We start from the raw sequence: 24,745 nt of genomic DNA, 5'->3' as shown, positions 1-24,745 counted from the left end.
TTTATAACATGCCTTGCCTGCGTCGTGGTAGTGCTGGGTTGAAACCAAGTATGGGCTGATGGTAGTGTTCATGTGGTTATTTCGTAGGTCACCGGGGAGGGCGAAGATGTCTCGGATGTCTGTTAATTCGTCAAGGAAATAGACCGCTGTTCTTTTTTTTAGATGCTGGTGATCCTGTGTCAAGTTCCTTGCCTGCACCTGATCTTGTTCATTCCGAAAGTCGGCGATGCCTTTTGCGATGCCCAGCCCTCGAACCAGTAGCAACTGGGTGTTTCCTTCGACGACGCCTTCGGCGGTTTCGCCGTCTTCGGTACCCACTGGAACTACAACGCTTGATAGGGGCAGTGCACTCAATTCTTCGTTGAGGACGTTTAAAGAACCTGAGATGTAGCTTTATCTTTCGATAGCTTGATTATTTTTGAGCGAAAGTCGATGATCATCTAACGGTAATTTAGTAAGTTAATGCCCAAAATAACATAGTGCGAACACTCCAGTAGAACCACGAAGCATCGCAGGGGAAGAACGTCCATTTACGGTTACTCTCACATTTAATCGCCTCAATGGGATAATGAGGTTACCACCAACGGTGCGAATCAGCGAACCATGCCGAGTGGTAGTTACTTTTCTGAGCTTGGAGGCAAACATACCTCTGATTACAGAATAGTCGGTCTCGGTGTCTTTTATGGCTGGAAATTAACGACCACTTGTTATGGCCCGCTTATTGTAAAGACGTTTAAAATAATAAAGCTTACCTGAGCACCAATTACGAAAATATTAATAGCACACCAAATGTTTGCTTTTGCATTCCGAATCTCAGTAGGTTTCACTAAAGTTGATTTCTTATTCTGGGTTTATAGCTTCAAAGGTGGCGTCTACCCCTCTGTTGCATTCAAGCAGCGCCGTTATCTTGGAAATTAGGAGCACAGTTCCGCTTTCTGTCTCGTAGAGATCCATTTTGGTTCTGGGCCCAGGTTAGTCCTCAGGAAAGATAGACGGCACTGATAGTGTTTTCCTTCTTCAGGCTTACCTCACAGCCCTTCTGCTAGTTGTTTCATTATGTTTTCGTATGAGCGACGCCAATGCTAGCTTAAGTTCAAAGTGTTGCCAATAGGCCTTCTAAATCCTTACAAAGCTCTTGAAGCATTTCTTGAACCTTCATGATATCCCCCCGTTCGTACTTCAAGTATACTTTTCTGTCACAGGCTTGTTATTTACAAAGAGGCTCGACAGCACAATACATGCTTGTTTTCACAGAAGAACCGTTAGAACAACTCGTGTAGATCGTTGGGACCAGAGAAGTTTCTTAACAGCTCCTGGTAGTTTGTGGAGTTTGCGTCGCTCGCTGGTCTTAATTCTCTAACCACCATTGTGTGTACAGATCATGTTTCGGCATATATGCTACTTTTCAAAGATCTTAAAGAGCTAACAACCGCAGGTGATTGCGCGTGGTGTATCTTGTGCGATGTAAGCAGCCTAGGTTGCGACATAACAAAGGTGAAGTGCGCCAGGCAAAATGGAGTTTTGGAAGCTTTGTGCTGATTGGATTTTTCAGCTTGGAGTGGCTGTGAGCTTGGGCTGGATGTGTGCAACCATTGCTTTATTGTAGCCTCAATGCTGTCATTTTTGGTCTGGTACGAGCATTAACTCATAAGTACGTCAGTTATTCAGGGGACGGCAACGCTCAATCCTTGGTTAGGTTCGACATATATACATGGCTCCACAAGATTTTTCTAAAGGCTTTGAAAAAGGGTCATTGGAGGAATTGGTCGCAGTGTATCGTTTTGAGAGAAACAGGAGCGACAGATAAGTGTGGATTTGGATTATTGTAATCATCAACATTTGCTAAAGCAGTTCTTCACATTTTCCTGACGCTTGTGTGTTGCTCAACATTAGTTTTATTCCGAAAGAGAGAAGGGGTCGAACTTAGTCGTGCAAAGAGGAAGGTGAACGTCGTAATTAAAAGGAGGCGAGGGGATTGGTGGAGTGCGCTGATAGACACGCAGAATAAAGAGGCTAGCTCTTGTCAAAGCAATGTGCAGCGTTAAAATAAATGAAAAAGGCGGGTGCTCCGTTGTTCCTCTGTTATGGCACTTCAGCTTACGCTCGCTTCTGCAGCAGTCAGACGGCGGCACGGGGGAAAAGGGGTAGGTTACTGTTAAGGTGGCCAGTTTACACTCGCCTTTTTGCCTTCCTCTTCATAACGTTTACAGATTTCATGTAGAAGTCCTAAATACCAGAGAGGTGGCCAGCGCAGTAATAATCAAGGCAACAGTTTGGGAGAAGCGAAACGACGGACAAGCGCACACTTTTGTAATACACAAATTTCCATCAGTGTGTATATTGCCCGGAGGGGGGGGGGGTGCGTTGGATTTAAAAGCATGCCCTACAGAACTGTTTACAGTTGACTTTAGCCACTGATTTCAACGTTTAAGTGTGGATTAAAATCTCAGCTTGAGGCAAAAACAACGCTTCGCCCATCGTAATCATATGGACTACGGTGCGACACTAGGTGGGCGGAACACGTTTCACAAGTGAAGCTTAAAAAAAGCACGTGCGGATGGAAGTCATATACGACGTTTACTGATGACAGTGGTGTCTACGAATGGTGCTCTTGCTTCTTCAAACAGCAGCAATTTCTTCAGCGGGAGGTGCAGGAGTTGGGTCTTCTATGTGAAAGAGACTAAGACATTCTTTGATGACGCTATCGACTAGAACAGCACCTTCTTTGATGGCACTGTCGACTACGCCTATGATACCGTTGAAAAGATCTGCGATGAAGCCGGTCACCGCGCCTAGTTCCGAGGCAGCTGGCTGGATGACAACTGCGTGGAAAGCGAAATGAAGAGCAAGTTAGTTGCTCGTCGTTGCACGCAGCTTTAAAGGGTTGGTGTAAATGTAGGCACAAACTCAACTTTCGCGCCAAATTTATGCGCTTATAAGCACCTCGTCTAGCTCCTACATGTACTATGGAAACAGCGATGTTCCCAATATATCATATATATTGAGCAGGTGTTCAAAGACATTTTAGCTTTTTTAAGGCGTAGCTTTAGATCTCCAAATAATCATATGAGGGGTATTGCTCAGATGAACTCATACGGTTGGCGAAGGTGTAGAGGTAGGGCATGGCTGTTATATATTAGCTGAGCTTTAGTGTTTGGTGCTTTGGAACAGGGTACAGAGATCTGTTCCGCCATAATCGTATGCTCAAATTTGTTTTATTTTGAGCATTTTTGCACCCCAACTTTTGTTTCTTTTATTTTTCAAACCCTTCCTATTCCTCTTTTTTTCTCCACTAATATCCTTCTTACGCCGCAGATCATGACAACAAATTCTAAACACAGGCTGAATTATCTGCTTTTCATTAAATGTTTGTCTTTCTTTACGTACTGGCTGGCTTGCTGTTTCATAATAGAGGAATATCGGGCAGTAGTAATAAGGAAAGTAGAAACAATGAAAACAAAGCGCCTGTGTTGGCTTTCGTGTCTCTTGTCCTTACTGCCACTGCGCTGTATTCTACTGTAAAAAATTGTTTAAGAGCTGCTATTTTAGAACACGGTATGAATCTAAAATAATCGGCTCTAGATCATCTTTAAACGATTAAAATAACCAATAAATCCCACCTTGGAGGCATGCTTATTCACAAAATTTTGCCCATGATTCATTACTTTATGTAGAGAATAGCTGTTTTTCATAGAGGATAATTACAGAACAGTTGCGCCAGTAGTTGTGTATTTAGAGAAGCAAGTTATCTCCCGCTGCCTTGCATTGTCGCTTACCCAACGTTTTATTTTAAAAGTAGTGTTTTCCTACACCTCGAATCTTATTTCTATAGTGCGCACGGCAAAGTTCAGAATTTCAACGCATTTATGACGGATTCGCCTTCTCCATTCCTGCATGTATTAGTTGAATGTAGACATAAAAGGATTACCACACATCTGATGTCAGAATTCCGCTTTGGTTGTCGGTCCACATGTCTAGAGTAATCCCTCACGTTGCAGTGGACTTGAAAAAAGGGAGTAATTACACATTAACACCCACTAAAATGCAGCCATGCGGATACAAAAAATACAATACAGCTTTATCAGAGACTTCGTCGTTAAAAAAAAAAATCGCGCATTCCATGTCCAGGGTTCGAACCAGGGACTACGTGGCCCTGTCCGGGGCAATCACTCTACAAACTGAGCTTGCAGGATCGATGAGCATTCATAGAATAGGGCGGGTGCACATTGATACAAAACTCGAAGTGGAAACTGTATGTGTCGAATGTTTACGAGAAGCAGCAAATGTGGAGAAGATTGGTAATTATCCGTTATCATTAAACCTAGCGCAGCCATATCGCTACAAAGTGACGTTCCATGCTCCTTATAAACTAATGCAATCTGCAGGGGCCAGTCGTTTGCGCAGTTAATGACTCGACAGATAGAGATTGTTGGAAATTCCATTCAAATTTTATGCTTATCAAAAATCTATTTTATGTTTATTTCAGGTTATTTTGGTCTTCGTTCAGCATTAAAAGACGTCTTTGATGCAGTAACGAGATTATGAAATTGTCCTGCCCCTCGGGAAATTGTAAACGCCCAGCGGGATATGATATCAGAATTTCGATGGTAATGATGATTTCGCACAGGGCTATTCGCGTGAATAATTATCTTGTCACACGTCGTCAATTAAATAGGAATCGGCGCCGTCACTTCGTGACCGAATTATGGAACAGGACGCCCGCTTGCCATAAGGTTCCATCGTAATTTACGTCGACGCGAGCATTCTGGCCTGGGAAGGGACAACTACAGTTTACTGCCCTTGCAAGGCTGCACTAAAGAGGACATCAAGATTTCAATTATCGGAACCTCCATCGTCCTTTTGTTCAGAGCGTTTGCAGTGCCAGAGGTGCTTCGCTCCTTGGCCGCCTTTCCCATGCTTCCCACAGCCCGTATTTGCATACGCACTGATGCCCTCGAGGTGACAAAGCTACTTAGACGCGTCAGTAGCAGCACAGCAATCTGCAAAAATATACACTGTAAAGCGGCACGCAATGCGCTGCAAATTCGTATTGAATGGATTCCACGGAACCTTATAAGTCTTCAAAGCCATGCGGATTCTGCAACCCGCCTTTCACCCTCAACTTTATGATCGCCAAACCTCCTAACGTTGGATAATGCTACCCTCCTTTTAACAAGAAAGGAGCGTCTCCAACGCCGTACACGTGCTCTCATACCTCCGTGTACGGTAAGTCTCCCACGCTGTATAACTCGTGCAGAGGAGGTGGCGCTTCGGAGTCGGAGGATTCGAGTTGGGACGGCCTTAACGCCTACAGTAACTCAAAGGGGGCCTCGGTTTTGTGATTCTATCCCCATCCTGCGTGCCGCGTCTAACAGTTCCGAGATACAGAAGTCGATATCCACCACCTGTTGTGGGAATGTCCAGCGCTGAAGCCAACGTGGATCCGGCACCTAGTGGCAGCTCACCTCTCCCCCCTAATCCGTTGTCATATGCTGCTCGGACGCAGAAACCGCATCATCGTTCACTCCTCGACTTCGTTGGATCAGCTAACCTTTTTTAATTTATTTTATCAAACCCCTTCAACATTCACAACATTCCCCGAGGCAATAAACATCGCAAAAAGTACTCCCACTCTACATTCCATCAAGCCGCTCTTTTAGACGGACAGCTTCCCCAAACATAGCTCTTTGAAAAATGCGCTAACAGCAACTGCATGTGACTCTTATAAATTTTTTAGCGTGACACGCTTACTGAGAGAGGCCTGATGACGGCAGCTGCCAGCTGCTGTCATTACTATCATTTTTCAGCATGCACTAGTGTGCAGCTGTGTGGAATGAATGCATTGTGTGAGGTTTAAAACGGAAAAGTATGAAAGGACGCCGACAAGACTGCTGAGAATAATTTCGCAGCCGCTTGTCTACTCATGGATTTCGAATTTGTGGCGTGGGGTTTAACCAAGCGTCATTAATAAATTCGAAAGATAGGAATTAAAACGCATAAAAATAGGACTAAATAGTATATATATATATATATATATATATATATATATATATATATATATATATATATATATATATATATATATATATATATATATATATATATATATATATATATATATATATATATATATATATATATATATATTTATAAAGACAGTTTGCTTGTGAATAATGGGCCAGGGAAATTCAAATAGGGTGTCACACAACTTTCCCGATTATCTATTTTATTCTATTCACAGTTTCGAATGGTGGGCGGTCCTTCTTCAGGGTAGCGGACGGAGAGGAGGCCCGCCTACTCTGGCAACGTGGTTCGTCAGCAGCGAGAGCCTAGTGCAACCAACGTCGCGACTTTGTTAGTGAGGACGCTTATGCTGATCGCTAGCGCCTTCATCCTGGGTGCTACAGGTGTGGCATTGCGGGGTATATTGCTAGATACTGCCTCCGCCGTTTTCCAACTTTCCAAGACCACAGACTCCTCGCGAACATTGACGGATGGCTGCACACCGAACAGCAGCGATCCCCGACTATATCCACTTGGGACTCATACCATTCTACATAATTGCGGAATTCATCTCCTGCATCTGATCGTAGTGTGACGCCGCCACCCCAGCGCCAGCGCAGGTCAGCTTCCCCTCGACGTCGTTCTTCCCCTCCGCCTCAGGGAAACTAGGAGGCGAGGCCGATGGAGGTGAGGCCGCCGGCGAGTCGATGACGTCCATACCTCTACCTATTTTTATGTTAAAGAACAAACTGGAAATGTTTGTTGATGGTATGAAAACAATGGCTCTTGTGGACACTGGTGCTACAGTATCTGTTATGAGTTTGACTTTTAAGAACCGTTTAGGTAGGAAAGTAATGTTCAGCGGTGACCGTGCAGTGTTATTCCGTGGTGTCGGTGGTGAACCGTTAGTTCCTCTTGGTGTGTGTGCTTCAGATGTTGTTGTTGGTGGCCTCAAGTTTGGAGTACAATTTGCGGTGCTATATCGGTAAACGCATGATGTGATTCTTGGGATTGATTTTCTGTCGTTTGTGTCGACTTAAGTATCTGGCTTTAGATTGTTTTAACCCTGGAACCATATTAGGGCTATTGCAGAAATCGGGTGGGAAGCAGACTACTTTAATTAGTTGGCTAATCAACTAAATATTTAGATAACTTTTATTTTATTTTTATTTTAGGGGTGTGTGTTTTATTTGCGGAAATAATTCTTGTCGTCCAATAGTGTGGAAAATAACTAATTTCTTAAAATAAATTGCAGTGCGTATTGCAAGATATACAGATGTCACCCTCATAGGCGGCTTTACACCGATACAGCGGTGGCCTGGCTGTGTGATGTGGATTGCACCACACCACCCTTAGATTTCGCGAGCCAGGCAGGGGGGAGGCGGTTCGGTATTGATTTCGCTTCCACCATGGTCCCTCTCCAAGTCGGTAGCCAATTCGCGCAGTCATTTCACTCGCATTCCGGTCTGAAAGTGCTGATGTGGAACGATCTACATCGGATGCACTGGCTAGTGCTGATTTACGTTGTGAAGCAGCCACCTATCAGGCTGAAATTTGTGGTGTTTGTAATCCAAGCTACAATTTCAGAACTTTTTCTGTCTTTCGTTATTTAGAGGAAGAGCTCCAATTCTGCAAGTACAAGATACTTTCAAATTGAAATAAAAATATAATGGACTTACGTAGTTAACTCATGAACTAATTGAAGCATTCTTTCTCGTATTTGTGCCCATCATAGCCCCCAATACAATCCCAAGGCTAAAATAAATCTGAGGAAATTTCGTTTCTACAAAACTTTTCGAACCGCTAAAAGACGCCCAGTATAGCCAAGCTGTGGGCGATTGGTCCATTGTCATCTGACATTTTCTATGAGCTGAATATACACTACGTACGAAACCCTTAAAAGCGTTGCCTAAAGCTGGTGCTAGGGTCACAGAATTACAAGAAGTGCGCAGCACCTGGTTTGCGGTGTGTTCGCGTCACTGCAAAGTATAGCAGCTTCCTCTTCTCTTTTTCGCACCACAATAACCACGCCGGAAAACGCGCCCACGCAGGCGGCTTGAGCGGAAATGAAGCATGTTCTGAGCAGTTTCCTCTCCGCGTAGCAATGCTGTGTCCGACATGTAGGTACAGATGTGAACCTTACCTTCCATGAACCCTGTATGGTCACAGCATTAATCCCGCCTCATTAAAAAATTGCGTTCTCAACAGTGCATGACAGCTTTCTTGTTATCGGAAAATTTGCATTACAGGCAATACAGTCTCCTACAGCTATAAATTAGACAGAAGCACTATTTTTGCCTTTACTTGTGATATATCTCGTTTTTGCCACCCGAAGAGAAATAACCGCAACTATATTGATGGTTCAACCGAAATGTGTATACACCTAAACCAAACTGGATTTTGATTTTTACTTAGTTACACCTCGTTGTATTGGAGCGCATCATGTTTATCTATATGCTTCGTAGATTTATCTTTCAACCATTGTTATTGAAGCTTCACCGACCGCACCAATGCTTCCCTCGCTATGGCCGCGCGAAAACCGTTATTTCTCATTGTGCCCCGCTGGGATATGCTAATTTCCCCTTTTTTGTGTGTGTGTTTTCAGGAAAAGGCTGAGACGACCTTTCCGGTGAGATCCTTCTTGATGTTCGAGTGTCACTGCAAGAATTCTACCAGAAAAGAGTTTCAGTCTCTGCACGTCATACTGCTTACCAGCACCCATTGAATTGTAACCACCTGCACCGAGGCTATCACCTTAAATAGGAAAGAGCATTACCGTTCCGAATAACAGAGTCATTCCGTCCTGTATACGAAATATCAACGCTACTTCGTACACTACACTTCAGGTCAAAGGCATTGCCCACTCAGCTTCGTTAACCCAATTTAAAAGTACTATGGATATGATATCGTGTATCTCTGCAATCAGCGAAACCTCACCTAACCATCTGACTGTCTGCCATCCGGTACCTTCGCTTAAGCTTTGAATCCACATCCTTATCCTAGGAACCGTCGATCATCACATCTCACTATTGCATTACACACCCAGCTTATGGCACAATCCCAGAGACTTCAGCTTGAATATCATTGCCCGAATCTTTTTCATTTAGCTGCTCTGCTCTCTGGTGTCTTAAAGTACACAAACGCATTTTTATAGCTCGCCGCGCTACTATGAAATTGATTTCTAGCGCTCATTTTCATCCAAATGCCTGCCCAGTACGCGAGTACTGACAAGCTACAACTAATATACACTTTAATATTCACGAAGAGTGGTTGCTTCATGTTAACGATCTCACAGTATCTGCAACTGCCCTTTTATACATTGTTATTCTCGTTATGTAACTTTTGTAGTCCGCATCTGCAGCCCCTACCTACCATGCGTAGTCGTTTTCCCTTCGCGCTCCCTATGCTCTGCCACGCATTGCAAACTTCCTTCTTCTAAGCTCTTCTATTATTTTCCTTATAAGACTACTCAACATTTCTTCGGTTATATTTTCAAATAATATTTTCCAGATAGGCCGTTCTATTTTATTTCCTCAGTCAACGTATCCAGTTCGTCCTCTCAGTTACTACGTAAGGCAACGCCATCAGTAATTCGAAGGTGTTTAAAATATTTTCTGCTTAATTTACGCGCTGTCATTTCAAAACAAGTTGAGTGAATACCTTTTACAAACGTGCATTCAATAGTTTTCTGTTTTTCTGTTTTCATTCAAGCAATATTGTTCCTGTGCATTTCGTATACATATGTGTCAGTATACAATGCCCGCACATGCGTGTCTTGCGTATATTCACTATATATAGCCTACATACATGATGTCTATATGAAAGTAGAAGTCTTGACTGAAGCATACGTTTCCGCGTAATCTATGAAGGCAGTTAAGCTATAGGCATTGTTTATTTCTATTTCTATCACTTGACCATGATGTCTAGATGATCTACAATCAAATTATCACAGCGCACTCTGTTCGTCATTCCGTCCCCATAAGCACGCCGGAAGACATGCCCACGCAGAGGGCTGGAGTGGAAATGAGACATGTTCCAAGCACTCTGCCCCCCACGTAGCACTTCTCTGCCCCAGCTTACTAACGTGTACAATTAGCTTTCTGGTTTCTCTAATTTCTCTAATTCCGTTTCTCTAATTCCGTTAGCGATGCTTTAGTAACTTTGCAGATAACTGAAAATCAGTTGATTAGAACGCAAATTTTTGAATAAATGACGTCTTCTTTCTAGGAGGTAAATTTTCTGCTTTCTTCTGAACTGCCGGTAGGCTACATGGCGTGCGGCAGTGCATACACGGGCTGGCAAGTTTTTATAGCACAACGTCCCAGTGTTCCGGAAGGGTTCCTCAGCCGCCTAAAATCCGTGTGCACCTCACCTTCCTTGCATTTCCTGAGCTTTCTGTATTTATTCTTCAGCGATGGTATTAACCATACCACCGCGTAATTACCATCTAGTATTTCAATCAAAAACGCCACTAAATATACGTTGTACCATAGAATGATCTTACGCTCCGCTAAATGAGTTCGTTGTACCATGAGAAAAAAAAAAAAAAACAGGGTATCGAAAGAAGGCAAATCCCTGAAAAGTAATATTTTCTGCGAATAGTTGGGGGCGAAATATAAAACATATTTAGTTTGCAGTTAAAAATAAATTAATAAAGAAACAACACACGCAATACCTAAGCGTGGCATATCCCGAATACTGCGCTATCGCACGTTCTGACGGCAAAAGGCCGGTAAACCTTCAAGGGATACAACATGCATGCGACGCCTATACGCTTCTTGCTTAGGTACGAAATGTGTGTATTCCAAGACACATCGGTCTCTATGTATGTACCAAGATACTTTACAAGTGCAACATAGGTAAGGACATAAACTGCATCTGGAACTGTGCTAAATAAGAAAGGATCGAATATTGAGAAACACTTCGTGCAGGCTTCTAAGGTGCACTAGCTAAGCATTCTGGGGGGCTGGTATCATTAGGTTACATCGGAACCAATATTAAAGTTTAAGAGCATTCTGCCGAAGCTCTGGAAGCGCGTATGCAAAGTCAAAATTAGTTGAAATCAGGAGCATATCATCCGCGTATAAATTCTTGAGGCAGCTATAACAATAACCGGGTCATTAACACAAAGATTAAATAAAGGTAGGTCACAATACGAAAACGCGGTGAACGCCGCTATTCTGGTTTATAATTGCACTTTGCACAAACCTGTTTGCCATAAATTGAAATTGATTGGATATATATTTTTTCATAAAACCAAGAATGCAGTTCGACGGCTGCCGCAGAAAATGCAGGAGACTGATGTTTTATTAAGAGGCCTTTCCTAAACAAACATTCTCTAATAACCAGGGGGGACCATGCAGCGTCAGATGCAGAAAGCGTTTCCTTGTCACTTGTGTTGAAATCAATGCTAATGGAGAAAGCAGTGTTACTTAGACAAAACCTCTTTCCCCACTGTGAAGAATTCTATACCAACTCCCTGCATTAGGTGTAGACGCTTACCTGCACCTCACTAAATTTTTTACTTGAGCGGAGTTTTATTGAAAGAAGCTACCAGATCCTTATTAATTACTACCTCCTTCATATTGTAGAGCCAGCCAGGAAACAGAAAATAAGATTTTATGCTGAGTAAAATGCCTGACTGCTTTTTAGATAATCTTTAATTTTAGTTGGGAACCCGGGAGAAGAGGAAGCAGAACTCTTGCCTAACCACTGAAAAAAAGCTTGGGCGAGCTAAGATAGAGCAGTGACCTGTGCATTCAGTCCAAGGCCGCCGAATAGGCTGGCGTCGCCGAAGGCCTCCATGGCCTGTAGAACGCTAGCTAATTTGCCTCAAGCCTCCACCTTAATCCTCAGTAAATTTTTTTCTGCATCAGTCGTAGGAAGCAGGAAAAAAAATAAAATTGATGCGACATTTAAAAATGCGTAAAAAACAAGTGCATTATTCTCATGTGTAACGTCTAAGCAATGTCAAAAATAAAACTGAATATGGTTAAAGTTTCTATCATTTCTTTTAAATTCTGTACTAGCCCTAACTCGTGATGGTGGTTAAATATACTATAATTCACCGATATTTTCAAAAGGAAACGGATTGTGTGATATCCTGTTGATGAATTTCAAGGTTCATGACCCTTCCCAGAAGAGACTATATGCGCAGATACAACGCGTCGTGAAAGATCAATTATGATATTACTGACTGCCAAGTAGGCCTAGTCCTCGCAATTTTGCCAACTATGAGCAGTAATTTCAACTTACCCGATAAAAACACACAGAAAAGGAGCAGCTGGAATCTCCAGGAAGACATTTCTTGAAGTTATGTGAGCAAATTGGCGCCCAATTAGATCGCGGGTAGTCGCCACACCCTCTTCACAAGCATCCAGAGATGGCTAACCTGGCGTAGATTTCGTCGAGCGCTACGGCAGGTCTGTAGGTGAACGAAACATATGTCGATGACTAATTCGCTGCAGCGCTCGGTGGAAATGAGTGTACAGACTCGGCTTCGCAGACATTGCGCACAAGAGCGTAGGCAAGCCCACCAGCTGCAGGAGAAGATAGGGCAGTCGCCTTTCTCGGTCGCTGTGCACGCTACAAGGCATACTTGTTTATTTTGTTTCCTTAAAAAAAATATGTACTAGCGCGTGAAAGACAAAGCGTTCGTTGCCTTTGTTCGGATTATAAACGTCATCGTTAAACGTACGCATCAGTAAAAGCGCACAATATATTACGCTGGTTTCCTCTGACCCGCATTCCACAAATGGATTTATCGCATAGGCAACGAGACGGCAAATCCTGTAAATATACCCAAGATGATTCGACATTATTACCAGCCAATTTCAGCTGCCCGTTACAGATTTATCTTCCAGAAAATTTAGATAACCTGACATCGCTCGCCCTTTGAAAATTGGGAAGACGATGGGCAATATCTTAGACGAAGCCTAGTACAGAAGCCATCGCTTGAGTACGTTGACATAGACGGCCTCTTATTGGGCGAAGTATACCGCTGCATATGTGAATATAGTGGTTACTTACTTCGCAGCTCATCTTCCCATTTCTCGGTATGGCTTCGTTAGGGCTGTACATACCGATATCGCAAATCTAGGATACCACTAGGCGCGTTGAAGGCGCCAGTGTTGCGTGGCAGCCATGGAAGCTTATTTGGTGGGAGGTAGCAAGGAAGACTAGTTGGTTGCTCACTGTTCGACTAGAGTGCCACTCAAGACTATATCATGATTGTCACTATCACCCTCATGAGACGAAATATACGCACTGCCAGACAAAATCCTCTCCCATGTCCCTCCAATTAACCGGGCCCTGTCCAAGCTGCGTTCGCTTAACCACCTCAAACTTCCTTATCCCATCCGGCCATTTATTGTTTTGTCGCCCCCTGCTACTCATGCCTTTCCTTGGAATCTGGTTCGTTTCTTCATATTATATGTCTTGTTATGCCAATTTCTTCACTTTCTATAGAATGTCATTTAAACCGCGTTTGTTCGCTGAGCCCGCTCTTCTTGCTTCCTGTCTGTGAATGCTCCAGTATGCCTCTCTGTGTTATCCTCAATTTAGGTGCAACCTTTTTTCGTTTGCCTCCACGTTTCAACGATATTGGCACGTACCGGAAGGGCGCAGTTGTTTTACACTTCTCTTCTGTGGGGTACAGGTGCTCTCGCCCTCATGGCTAGGAGGAACATGTCGAATGCGCTCCACTCCAGTCGGATTCCTCCAGATATTTCCCTCCCGTTTTGCGGATCTGCTGCGACTCTATGTCCCAGTACACGTACTCTCTTACCTCTTCCAGTGCCTCACTACATATGGTAAACCGCTGTTTCTTTCCTGATAAGTGGTATGGTAATCACTTGTCAAAAAATGCGTTACAAAACAAAAAGGCGAGAATAATATACTTTCAATCCCCGCTACAAAGATCGCCTCTTCAAAATAATTTACGATTTCTCGCCGGCTCGTCATAAAGTGCAAAGAATTCATGTCTCAACTAACTGTTTTGGGGACCCTTTCGCTTCAGCGAAATCTTCGCTGACTAGAACTAGGCTTAAAAATGTATTTGACAATAAGCATTTTAGGTGTCACTGCAGAACCGCATTGGGAGAATGCGAAAGCATTGGCGCTGCCGCGAAGTTTTTGTAATTTTACTTGTTTACTTTTAACACGTTTATGTTTCTAAATTTCTTTATTTCGTTTTTTTCTCTTTACCAATGTTTTCTCACCATATTTATGCTTGTATTATTATTATTATTATTATTATTATTATTATTATTATTATTATTATTATTATTATTATTATTATTATTATTATTATTATTATTATTATTATTATTATTATTATTATTATAGAATGATTAATAATTAAAATCACCACTAATTAATATAGTTTTAATAACTTACTAAACCTTTCGCCTTAGTAATGGCGCCGGCGAGGAGTGCTTGGGTTCGAATAAGTGCCGCTCCAGCGCATTTTCATCGTTCTACCTTGCCGTATGCAGGCCACAACATGTGACCATGTGAAGTAGTGGTTTGGCATTAAAAGTACGCTGAGTTGGACCTAATTAGACAGAGGAGGTGGAAAACTTTATGGAGGAAGTGGGTTTAGGCACGGCCTGGAGGGAGGTTGGATGTACCCCTTCCCGAAGTGGGCTCCACTTCTAAGTTGGATGCGAGGACCGATGAGAGACAGAAGGCTTCATTTACACCGACATGGACCTCGGGGCAAGGGCTCAGCCATGGGAAAGGTCTCCCTCTGGCCAGCTCTCCTGCGCCGTGGACGCAGAGTTTTTGGAGTATGCCTCCTCTGCCAGGAATAGGACTGTATTTTGAACATCCGCATTTGTGCTGCGGATGTAGGCCTCCTAGGTGTCTTCATCAAGGGGATCAGTCTGTTAAGCTTCCGCAGATTCGGGGCATTGCCAGATTAGATGATTTTTAAGTCAGAGGTACGTTGCAGAGATTGCAAACCTCTGGGCTCGCCTGTAAGCTTATTATTCACAGTAACATAACGGAAGAAGCGATTGGGCTGCATCATTCGCCAAGCTCTACATTTAAAAACTGTTAGGGACCTACACGATGGGGAATGGATCCTTCTACTTAGCATTGGAGACTCAGAGACCTCCTTATAAGAGATAAGGGTGTCTCTGTGGCAGGGTAGGTTTCCACGGCCGTTCGGGTGCATAAATCTCAAGCGAGGCGATGGGCAGCCCCGTCGCCGGGTAGACTTTCGTGAGCTGAAACCCAAATGACTAAAACCTGCCGATTTAGAGGGTGCTTCCTGAGTAGACTGGCCGCCTGCTTGAAACTAGACGCTTGCCGAAGCTTCTAACAGCCGCCTTATAATGTTTGAGAGAATAGTTTTGTTTCTGGTACTTGGCCAAGCGCTGTCGAAGCCTCTACAGCGGAGGCTCTCCTAACAGAAGCTGTAGTTATAGCATTTTTCGGCCCGCTACGGAGCCGCCAGATCTGCGCCCCGCTGACCGGTTTGGCAATCTCTACCCAGATATTATGCATTCCAATAGTTAGAACCAGGATCGATGATAGCTCGTGAATTCTGTGCATAAATTACTCGGGCCAGGACATGTGCACTGTGACGTCATGATCTAGCGGGCCAATCAGGAGTCAAGAACAAGTAAGATAGTTTCTTTGGCTGTGATGACTGAGTGGACAAAGAGAGGGCCAGCGATGAAAGAAGGGAAGAAATTGGTTTTTTACTCACGTGCTGCGGACCAAATAGGGGGACGCGGAAAGGAAAGAAATAAGACACAAATCTAAAGCACACCTAGGTGCAAAATATTACTTGCTTGCGCAACAATTGTGAATGGTACCGGTCAGGCGCGCGCCGTTCGCAAGTGGTGCCAAGTAGGCCACGCGTCATGGACGCCATTTTAATCAATTCTCTGTTTTAAAGCATAGCCTTTGCCAGCCCTCCTGATCAAAGGACCGGCCACTTTCACGGTTCTTCGACAGCAGTCCGAGAAAGCCCGCGCATGTGGAATGGGGAGATGCGGCGCTTCGAACCACGCATTCGAGGGCGTGCGGCGTATCGGTTGTCCTAGGATGGATGAATGGATAGAATTTAGCAGCGTCCCCTTTAAAACGGGCAGGTAGCAGTTGACATCATGTTCGGGTCCCTCGATGCAGCGCCTTCGTTCGGCAGCGCTGACATTGAGGCGCCCTAGGGTGTCCTAGAGTTACCATAAGCTTATAGATTTACTATATAAACCTATATAGTAACTCTAGAGTGTCCGACGACCGAGTGGTGCGTAGCGCGGAGAAGTCGAACCACAGGCCCCGACGCTTCTTCCGAAGGCGAGCCAGAACGCCGGGTGACGTAAGTTATTTTGAAGAAACGTGTATGTTCTTTTTTTTTTAGATTTCAGGGGGTGGGTGCTCGCATCAGCATGGAGGTTGCGACCATGATGGCGCTGTAGTTTGCAATGTTAAGAGGCTCCTACGGCCTTTTAGGTCGTGTTCCTGTTTTCGCAATATCACACATAAGTAATCTTAAGGGCCTCTACAGAATTTTACCAGCCTCCGGGACGCTGCCACTCTGTTATTCGGAAGCCGAGGATAGATGGATAGAGAGGAGGAGGGAAGGCAGGAATGTTAACCAGAAGCCGGAATATACTAAGTGACATGAGGCTAAGCCAAGGCTCTCTTCAGCCGGACGGAAAGACAAAGTAAACAAACAAGCAGTGCGCGGCGATGAAGCCGGTGGCGCAACACCTGCCATGCCGCTCTGATATAGCTGTGTTATCTACGACGCGGTAAAAAAAATTTCCGCAAACTAGTCTCGACGCATAGACGGAGAGTGGGCCGAATTTTGTCATTGTGCTCACACGCCAGGTGATTAGAGGTATAGGAAAATCAAGTAAGGGCAGACGATGAAGAGGCCGCAGCACAACTCGTAGAGCGTGAAGCTCGAACAACTGCTGCCCAGGAAGAGTAGGCACGTGCTGAATGGCCCCGCTGGAGAGAGCCTAAGATGTGTCTGTGCGAAGAAGCCAGCGCCACTGAGTCGCTGTATTTCACTGGTTGCTTAACTATACCGTTTCCTTGTAAAGCGAGTTTTATTGTCCTGCTTGATCGGCACGAAATAGCGAACACACGTCTTCTGTAGGGAATTTATCAACCAGAAGACGTAATGCAAACTTTGGTGGGCAATACCATGTCATGTAACGAAACTTAGAAACTCTTCATGAGAGGACGACACACAATAACAGCTTCTCCATGATATACCTAACACGGCATTTATTTACGTGTTCATAAAACCACCACCCCCAGAATCGTAGAAGGAGTCAGCAACACCAAGTTTTCTTGATGGCACACAATGCTTTTGTTACACCCCAGCATATTGGTGCCCTGCAAGAAAAGAAAGAAAAGTGATATTTGGGTATGCGTTTATGTACGACACTCCTTGCCAAGAAAGACGTACAAAATACACGCATTGCAGGTGCCATTGCACCGGCAACATACATATTTTTTATACACAATATGAAAGAAATTTCGATGTAATATTCAATTTTCGGAATAATACCGACTTTCGCATGCCCTCATTAGTGTTATTTTTCAACAGCGGAAACACAGATCGTATGCTGCACGCGAAAACCCGTAGTCAGATGGGCCCGACCAAATTAGTAATGAAATAAACCTCCGAACATATAGCGTCAAGATATCTTGAATTTACCACAGAGGGCAACGGTTCGTTCGAAAAAAAATCCAGCAATCAACACAGCCCAGTGAATTCAATCAAAACACATTTGTGTTTCAATGATTGTTAAAATTTTCATTATTGTGACCAGGCTAAAAAAATTCACATGCCATTTCTCTCTGAACTTTCGTTCCTTCGAAAATATGAAACACAGATCTGGCATCATGTTCTGGCGACCAACCGCATTTGATGGTGAAGCTACTCTTAGAGGGCATTCAGGGCGCACATGTTTTGAAAATAAAAAATTGGAGCGAATTTTCTGACGTTTTTTTTTATTTTTTTTTAGCGAAGTCATGTGGACACAAGGAGTATCGCTTTGCGGCCCAATAGGTGACCACATTTCTCCGCGCTGCGCGACTCAAAACCAGGCTTTCAAGCTCAGCTTGTTCAACGGGATGAATGATTCCGTCTGTCGCTCAAAATGACAGTCACACAAAATATTTCGAACACACAGAAATAATATTAATATGTGAAAAACGAGAGATCACCTGAATAAGAAAAAAAATATCAACTGGCCCTCACCTATATCCTTTGTATTCTTACTACCGCTTTTCGAATATTATCATTTTTGTTTACAATCCTCACTGTGCATGCCATTCTCAACTCATCCAGTTGTGCTACGCTGCAACGCATCGACTATTTGTGGTGCACGCGAACGTTTCTTTAGAAGCCTGCTTATATTCAAAGTATTTTAATGCACTTTTTCGATGCTACAGCATTATTTCTTGCAACCAATTACAGAAACCTTAAGATCCTCAGCGGTCCGACGAATGCTAAGCCATGCTCCTTAAAAGCCCATCCATACTCTCGAGAAAGCAGCGTAATTATAAACAAGCGACACGGTCATTAAGAGTGAATTCGATGAACATATAGCACAACGCAGCTCTTCAGAAGTAGAAAAAAAATAATTTACATTATTTTTCGCTACGAACTTTCGTGACACAGATGCTTTTTACGAACTACCATTATATTTTTGAATATTGCACGGCCATAAACTTGAAAAAAGATACGCATACTAACGTTCAAAGAAAGTACATACCTACATCACCGCCTAGAGATCGCTCAGTGAGCTTCTCTTCCTGCGCATGCGAAAGATGAGTGTAATGTTTGTAGCCACGTTACCGCCCAAGGAAGAGGTTCATTACACATCAGTGCGACATCAACTATTCTTAAATGAGGGCGAAAATGCTTAATATTTTTTTCTGCTTCTTGTTCATCTCAAAAACATCGACGTTTCAATATTTTCACGATGGTTTAAACGTTTCCCTACATCTCTTGCGCGTCACTGCAGTTTCAGAAATAGTCTGGTTTAGTGATGTCAGTCTGAACTTAAATAACTACACCATTTTTCTTCTTTTTCATCTGATTCACATTTAAGTTTCTACATTTTCTTTGAGCACCTAAACGTGTTCCAATTTCGGTTGTTCAGCGTTAAAGCTTCATAATGACTGTTTTAGTGGTGTCCATACGACCTTTTCATTTGCACGTCCCTATCTATGATCGCTCAGTCTCCCCAATGATATTCAGCCCACTCTTCTGCTATGAGCGACCATCATTTGTGAAAGCTTGTAAGCACGCGAGCATAAAGTTCATTGCGAGTTATATCGAAATACGGTGCACATCAGATTGCAATTTTCGCCTTCGTTTTTTGCCAGACGACGTTTTTAGCTTTTTCATTGCTCTATCAAAGTTATTTGGCCTACCTCTAGGGTGCTACAAAGTGAAATATAATTTTTACAGTGATTTTAAAAAACTCTACATACCTACTCCACTACCAAGAGATCACTCATCCACTCTTCCGCCACCTGCAAAAAAATGTGCCACATTTATTGCACGTAACCACGTGAAGAAAATGTTCATTGCGAATCGTTGCGAAATAAGCTATTCCTAAATTAGAGAGACAAAAAACTTCCGAATCACATTCTTCTGCTTCCATTTCTTCTGACACACACTTAAGTTTATACATTTTCTTGATCACTCAAACGTGTTCCAAAATCGGTTGCTCAACGTTATAACTTCGTAATGACTATTTAAGGGGTGTACATGCGAACTTTACATTTGTATCTCCCTAGCTGTGTTCGTTCAGCCTCTCTACTGATATTCTATCCACTCTCAACAATGAGCGATCATAATTTATGATGGCTTGTAAGCACGCGAGCATACAGTTAATTGAAAGTTATAGGGAAATACAGTGTTCATGAGAGAAACATATCCCTGAATTGAAAATTCCTTCTTCGTTTTCTGTCAGACGATGACGTTTTTAGCTTTTTGATTGCTCTATCAAAGTTCTTTAACATACCCCGAGGGCGCCACGAAGTGAACTATGATTTGCACACGGATTTTAAAAAAAAACTTTACATACCTACTCCACCACCAAGAGATCGCTCATCCACCCTTCCGCCGCCTGCGAAAAAATGTACCACGTTTAAATCACAAAATCACGTGAAGAAAATGTTCATTGCTTATCAAAGCGAAATGCACTATTCTTAAATTAGAGAAAAAAAGAACTTCCGAATCGCATTCTTCTGCTTCCCTTTCTTCTAACACACTTAAGTTTCTACATTTTCTTGATCACTGAAACGTGTTCCAAAATCGGTTGCTCAACGTTATAACTTCGTAATGACTATTTAAGGGGTGTACATGCGAACTTTACATTTGTACCTCCCTAACTGTGATCGTTCAGCCTCTCCACTGATATGACATCCACTCTTTCAACGATGAGCGATCATCATTTATGAAGCCTTATAAGCACGAGAGCATAAAGTTAATTGATAATTATAGGAAAATACTGTGTTCATGACAAAAAAATATCTCTCAATGGCAATTTGCTTCTTCCTTTTCTGTCAGACGATGACGTTTGTAGCTTTTTCATTACTCTATCAAAATTCTTCGACATACCCCGAGGGCGCCACGAAGGGAACTATGATTTGTACACTGGTTTTATAAAAACTTTACATACCTACTCCACCACCAAGAGATCGCTCATCCACTCTTCCGCCGCCTGCGAAAAAATGTGCCACGTTAATGCACGTAACCACGTGAAGAAAATGTTCATTCCGTATCATAGCGAAATGCACTATCTTAAATTAGAGAGTGAAAATTCGAATCGTATTCTTCTGCTTCCCTTTCACCTGACACACACTTAAGTTTCTACATTTTCTTGATCACTGAAACGTGTTCCAAAATCGGTTCCTCAACGTTACAACTTCGTAATGACTATTTCAGAGGCGTACATGCGGCTTTTATACTTGTACTTCCTTAACTAGGATCGTTCAGCCTCTGTACTTTATGAAGACTTTTTAGCACGCGAGCATAAGCTAATTCATAATTATAGGGAAATACAGTGTTCACGCGAGAAAACAATCCCTGAATTGTAATTTCCTTCTTCGTTTTCAGTCAGACGACGATGTTCTTTACTTTTTCATTGCTCTATCAAAGTTCTTTGCCTTACCCCTAGGGCGCCACGATGTGCATTATGATTTGTACACTGATTTTAAAAAAACTTTGCATACCAACTCCACCACCAAGGGATCGCTCATCCACTTTTCCGCCGCCTGTGAAAAAATGTGCCGCGTTTAATGCAGGTAACCACGTGAAGAAAATGTTCATTCCTTATCATAGCGAAATGCAGTATTCTTAAATTGCAGAAAAAAAAATAAGCGTATTCTTCTGCTTCCCTTTCATCTGACACGCACTTAAGTTTATACATTTTCTTGACCACTGAAACGTGTTCTAAAATCCGTTGCTCAACGTTACAACGTCGTAAGGACTATTTCAGAGGTGTACCTGCGGCCTTTACATTTGTACCTCCCCAACTGTAATCGTTCAGCCTCTCCACTGATATCCCATCCACTCTTTCAACGATGAGTGATCATCATTTATGAAGGCTTATAAGCACGCAAGCATAAAGTTAATTGATAATTATAGGGAAATACAGTGTTCATGGGAGAAAAATATCCCTTCATTGCAATTTCCTTCTTCGTTTTCTGTCAGACTACGATGTTCTTAGCTTTTTCATTGCTCTATCAAAGTTCTTTGACATACCCCCAGGGCGCCACGAAGTGAATTATGGTTTGTACACTGATTTTAAAAACCTTTACGCACCTACTCCACCACCTAGAGATCGCTCATCCACTCTGCCGCCGCCTGTGAAAAAATGTGCCACGTTTAATGCACGAAAACCATGTGAAGAAAATGTTCATTCCTTATCATAGCGAAATGCACTATTCTTATATTACAGGGGAAAAACCCGAATCGTATTCTTCTGCTTCCCTGTCATCTGACACACACTTAAGTTTCCACATTTTCTCGATCACTGAAACGTGTTCCAAATTCGGTTACTCTACTTACAACTTCGTAAGGACTATTTCAGAGGTGTACATGCGGCCTTTACATTTGTACCTCCCTAACTGTGTCGTTCAGCCTCTCTACTGATATTCCATCCGCTATTTCAACAATGAGCGATCATAATTTACGATGGCTTGTATGCACGCAAGCATAAATTTAATTGATAGTTATAGCGAAATACTGTGTTCTTGAGAGAAAAATTTCCCTGAATTGCAATTTCCTTCTTCGTTTTCTGTCAAACAACAACGTTTTTAGCTTTTTCATTGCTCTATCAAAGTTCTTTGACATACCCCCAGGGCGCCACGAAGTGAAATATTATTTGTACACTGATTTTAAAAACTTTACATACCTACTCCACCACCAAGAGATCGCTCATCCACTCTGCCGCCGCCTGTGAAACAATGTGCCACGTTCAATGCACGAAACCACGTGAAGAATATGTTCATTCCTTATCATAGCGAAATGCACTATTCTTAAATTAGAGGGAAAAAAATCCCAATCGTATTCTTCTGCTTCCCTTTCATCTGACATACACTTAAGGTTCTACATTTTCTTGATCACTGAAACTTGTTCCATAATCGGTTGCTCAATGTTACAACTTCGTAAGGACTATTTCAGAGGTGTACATGCGGCCTTTACATCTGTACCTCCCTAACTGTGATCGTTCAGCCTCTCTACTGATATTCCATCCGTTGTTTCAACAATGAGCGATCATAATTTATGGTGGCTTGTATGCACGCGAGCATAAATTTAAATGATAGTTATAGGGAAATACTGTGTTCTTGAGAGAAAAATTCCCCTGAATTGCATTTTCCTTCTACGTTTTCTGTCAAACAACAACGTTTTTAGCTTTTTCATTGCTCTAGCAAAGTTCTTTGGCATACCCCTAGGGCAGCCCGAAGAGAATATGATTTGTACACTGATTTTAAAAATTTTACATACCTACTCCACCACCAAGAGATCGCTCATCCACTCTGCCGCCGCCAGTGAAACAATGTGCCACGTTTATGCACGTAACCACGTGAAGAAAATGTTCATTCCTTATCATAGCGAAATGCACTATTCTTATATTAGAGGGGAAAAACCCGAATCGAATTCTTCTGCTTCGCTGTCATCTGACACACACTTAAGTTTCCACATTTTCTCGATCACTGAAACGTGTTCCAAATTCGGTTACTCTACTTACAACTTCGTAAGGACTATTTCAGAGGTGTACATGCGGCCTTTGCATTTGTACCTCCCTAACTGTGATCGTTCAGCCTCTCTACTGATATTCCATCCGCTATTTCAACAATGAGCGATCGTAATTTATGATGGCTTGTATGCACGCGAGCATTAATTTAATTGATAGTTATAGGGAAATACAGTGTTAATGAGAGAAAAAAATCCCTAATTGCAATTTCCTTCTTCGTTTTCTGTCAAAGAACAACGGTTTTAGCTTTTTCTTTGCTCTATCAAAGTTCTTTGGCATACCACTAGGGCGCCCCGAAGTGAAATATGATTTGTACACTGGATTTTAAAAAATTTTTACATACCTACTCCACCACCAAGAGATCGCTCATCCACTCTTCCACCGCCTGCAAAAAAAGGCGCCACGTTTAATGCACGTAACCACGTGAAGAAAATGTTCATTCCTTATCATAGTGAAATGCACTATTCTTAAATTAGAGAAAAAAATTCCGAATCGCATTCTTCCGCTTCCCTTTCATCTGACACACACTTACGTTTCTACATTTTCTTGATCACTGAAACGTATTCCAAAATCGGTTGCTCAAGGTTACAACTTCGTAATGACTATTTCAGGGGCGTACATGGGGCCTTTACATTTGTGCCTCCCTAACTATGATCGTTCGGACTCTCTACTGATATTCCATCCAATCTTTCAACAATGAGCTATCATAATTTATGATTGCTTGTAAGCACGCGAGCATAAAGTTCGTTGCGAGTTATATCGAAATACAGTGCACATGAGACTGCAATTTTGAATTTCCATTTTCGCCTTCGTTTTTTTCAGACGGCGACGTTTTTAGCTTTTTCATTGCTGTATCAAAGTTCTTGGGCATACCCCTAGGGCACCACGAAGTGAAATATGGTTTGTACACTGATTTTTAAACAAACGTTACATACCTACTCCACCACCAAGAGATCGCTCATCCACTCTTCCGCCGCCTGCGAAAAATGTGCAACGTTTAATGCACAAAATAACGCGAAGAAAATGTTCATTGCGCATTGTTGCGAAATAAGCTATTCCTAAATCAGAGAAAAAAAAAAAACTTCCGAATCGCATTCTTCTGCTTCCCTTCTGACACACACTTAAGTTTCTATATTTTCTTAATTACGGAAACGTGTTCCAAAGTCGGTTGCTCAAAGTTACAGCTTTGTAATGACTGTTTCAGGGGTGTACATGCGACCCTAACATTTGTACCTCCGTAACTGTGATCGTTCAGCCTCTCTGCTGATATTCCATCCACTGTTTCAACCATGAGCGATAATAGTTTATGATGGCTTGTAAGCACGAGAGGATAAATTTAATTGATAGTTATAGGGAAATACTGTGTTCTTGAGAGAAAAATTTCCCTGAGTTGCAATTTCCTTCTTCGTTTTCATTCAAACAACAAAGTTTTTAGCTTTTTCATTGCTCTATCAAAGTTCTTTGACATACCCCTAGGGCGCCACCAAGTGAAT

The 24,745-nt window shown here is 42.6% G+C and overlaps 1 long non-coding RNA gene across 1 annotated transcript; it reads right to left on the bottom strand.

The window, feature by feature from the left end:
* Positions 1-2,592: 2,592 nt before the first annotated feature.
* Positions 2,593-12,432, bottom strand: LOC146196250 (uncharacterized). Its single transcript, XR_014705633.1, has 2 exons — positions 12,259-12,432; positions 2,593-2,822 (listed from the first exon to the last, which is right to left on the bottom strand). It is a non-coding gene; the product is annotated as an uncharacterized LOC146196250 (long non-coding RNA).
* Positions 12,433-24,745: the final 12,313 nt, after the last annotated feature.

Source organism: Amblyomma maculatum, chromosome 3, assembly GCF_055883805.1.
Source record: "Amblyomma maculatum isolate TAMU_Amacu chromosome 3, ASM5588380v1, whole genome shotgun sequence".
NCBI lineage: Eukaryota > Metazoa > Arthropoda > Arachnida > Ixodida > Ixodidae > Amblyomma > Amblyomma maculatum.
Note: the sequence above shows the minus strand (reverse complement) of the source record. Positions and strands in the feature narration are given on the sequence as shown.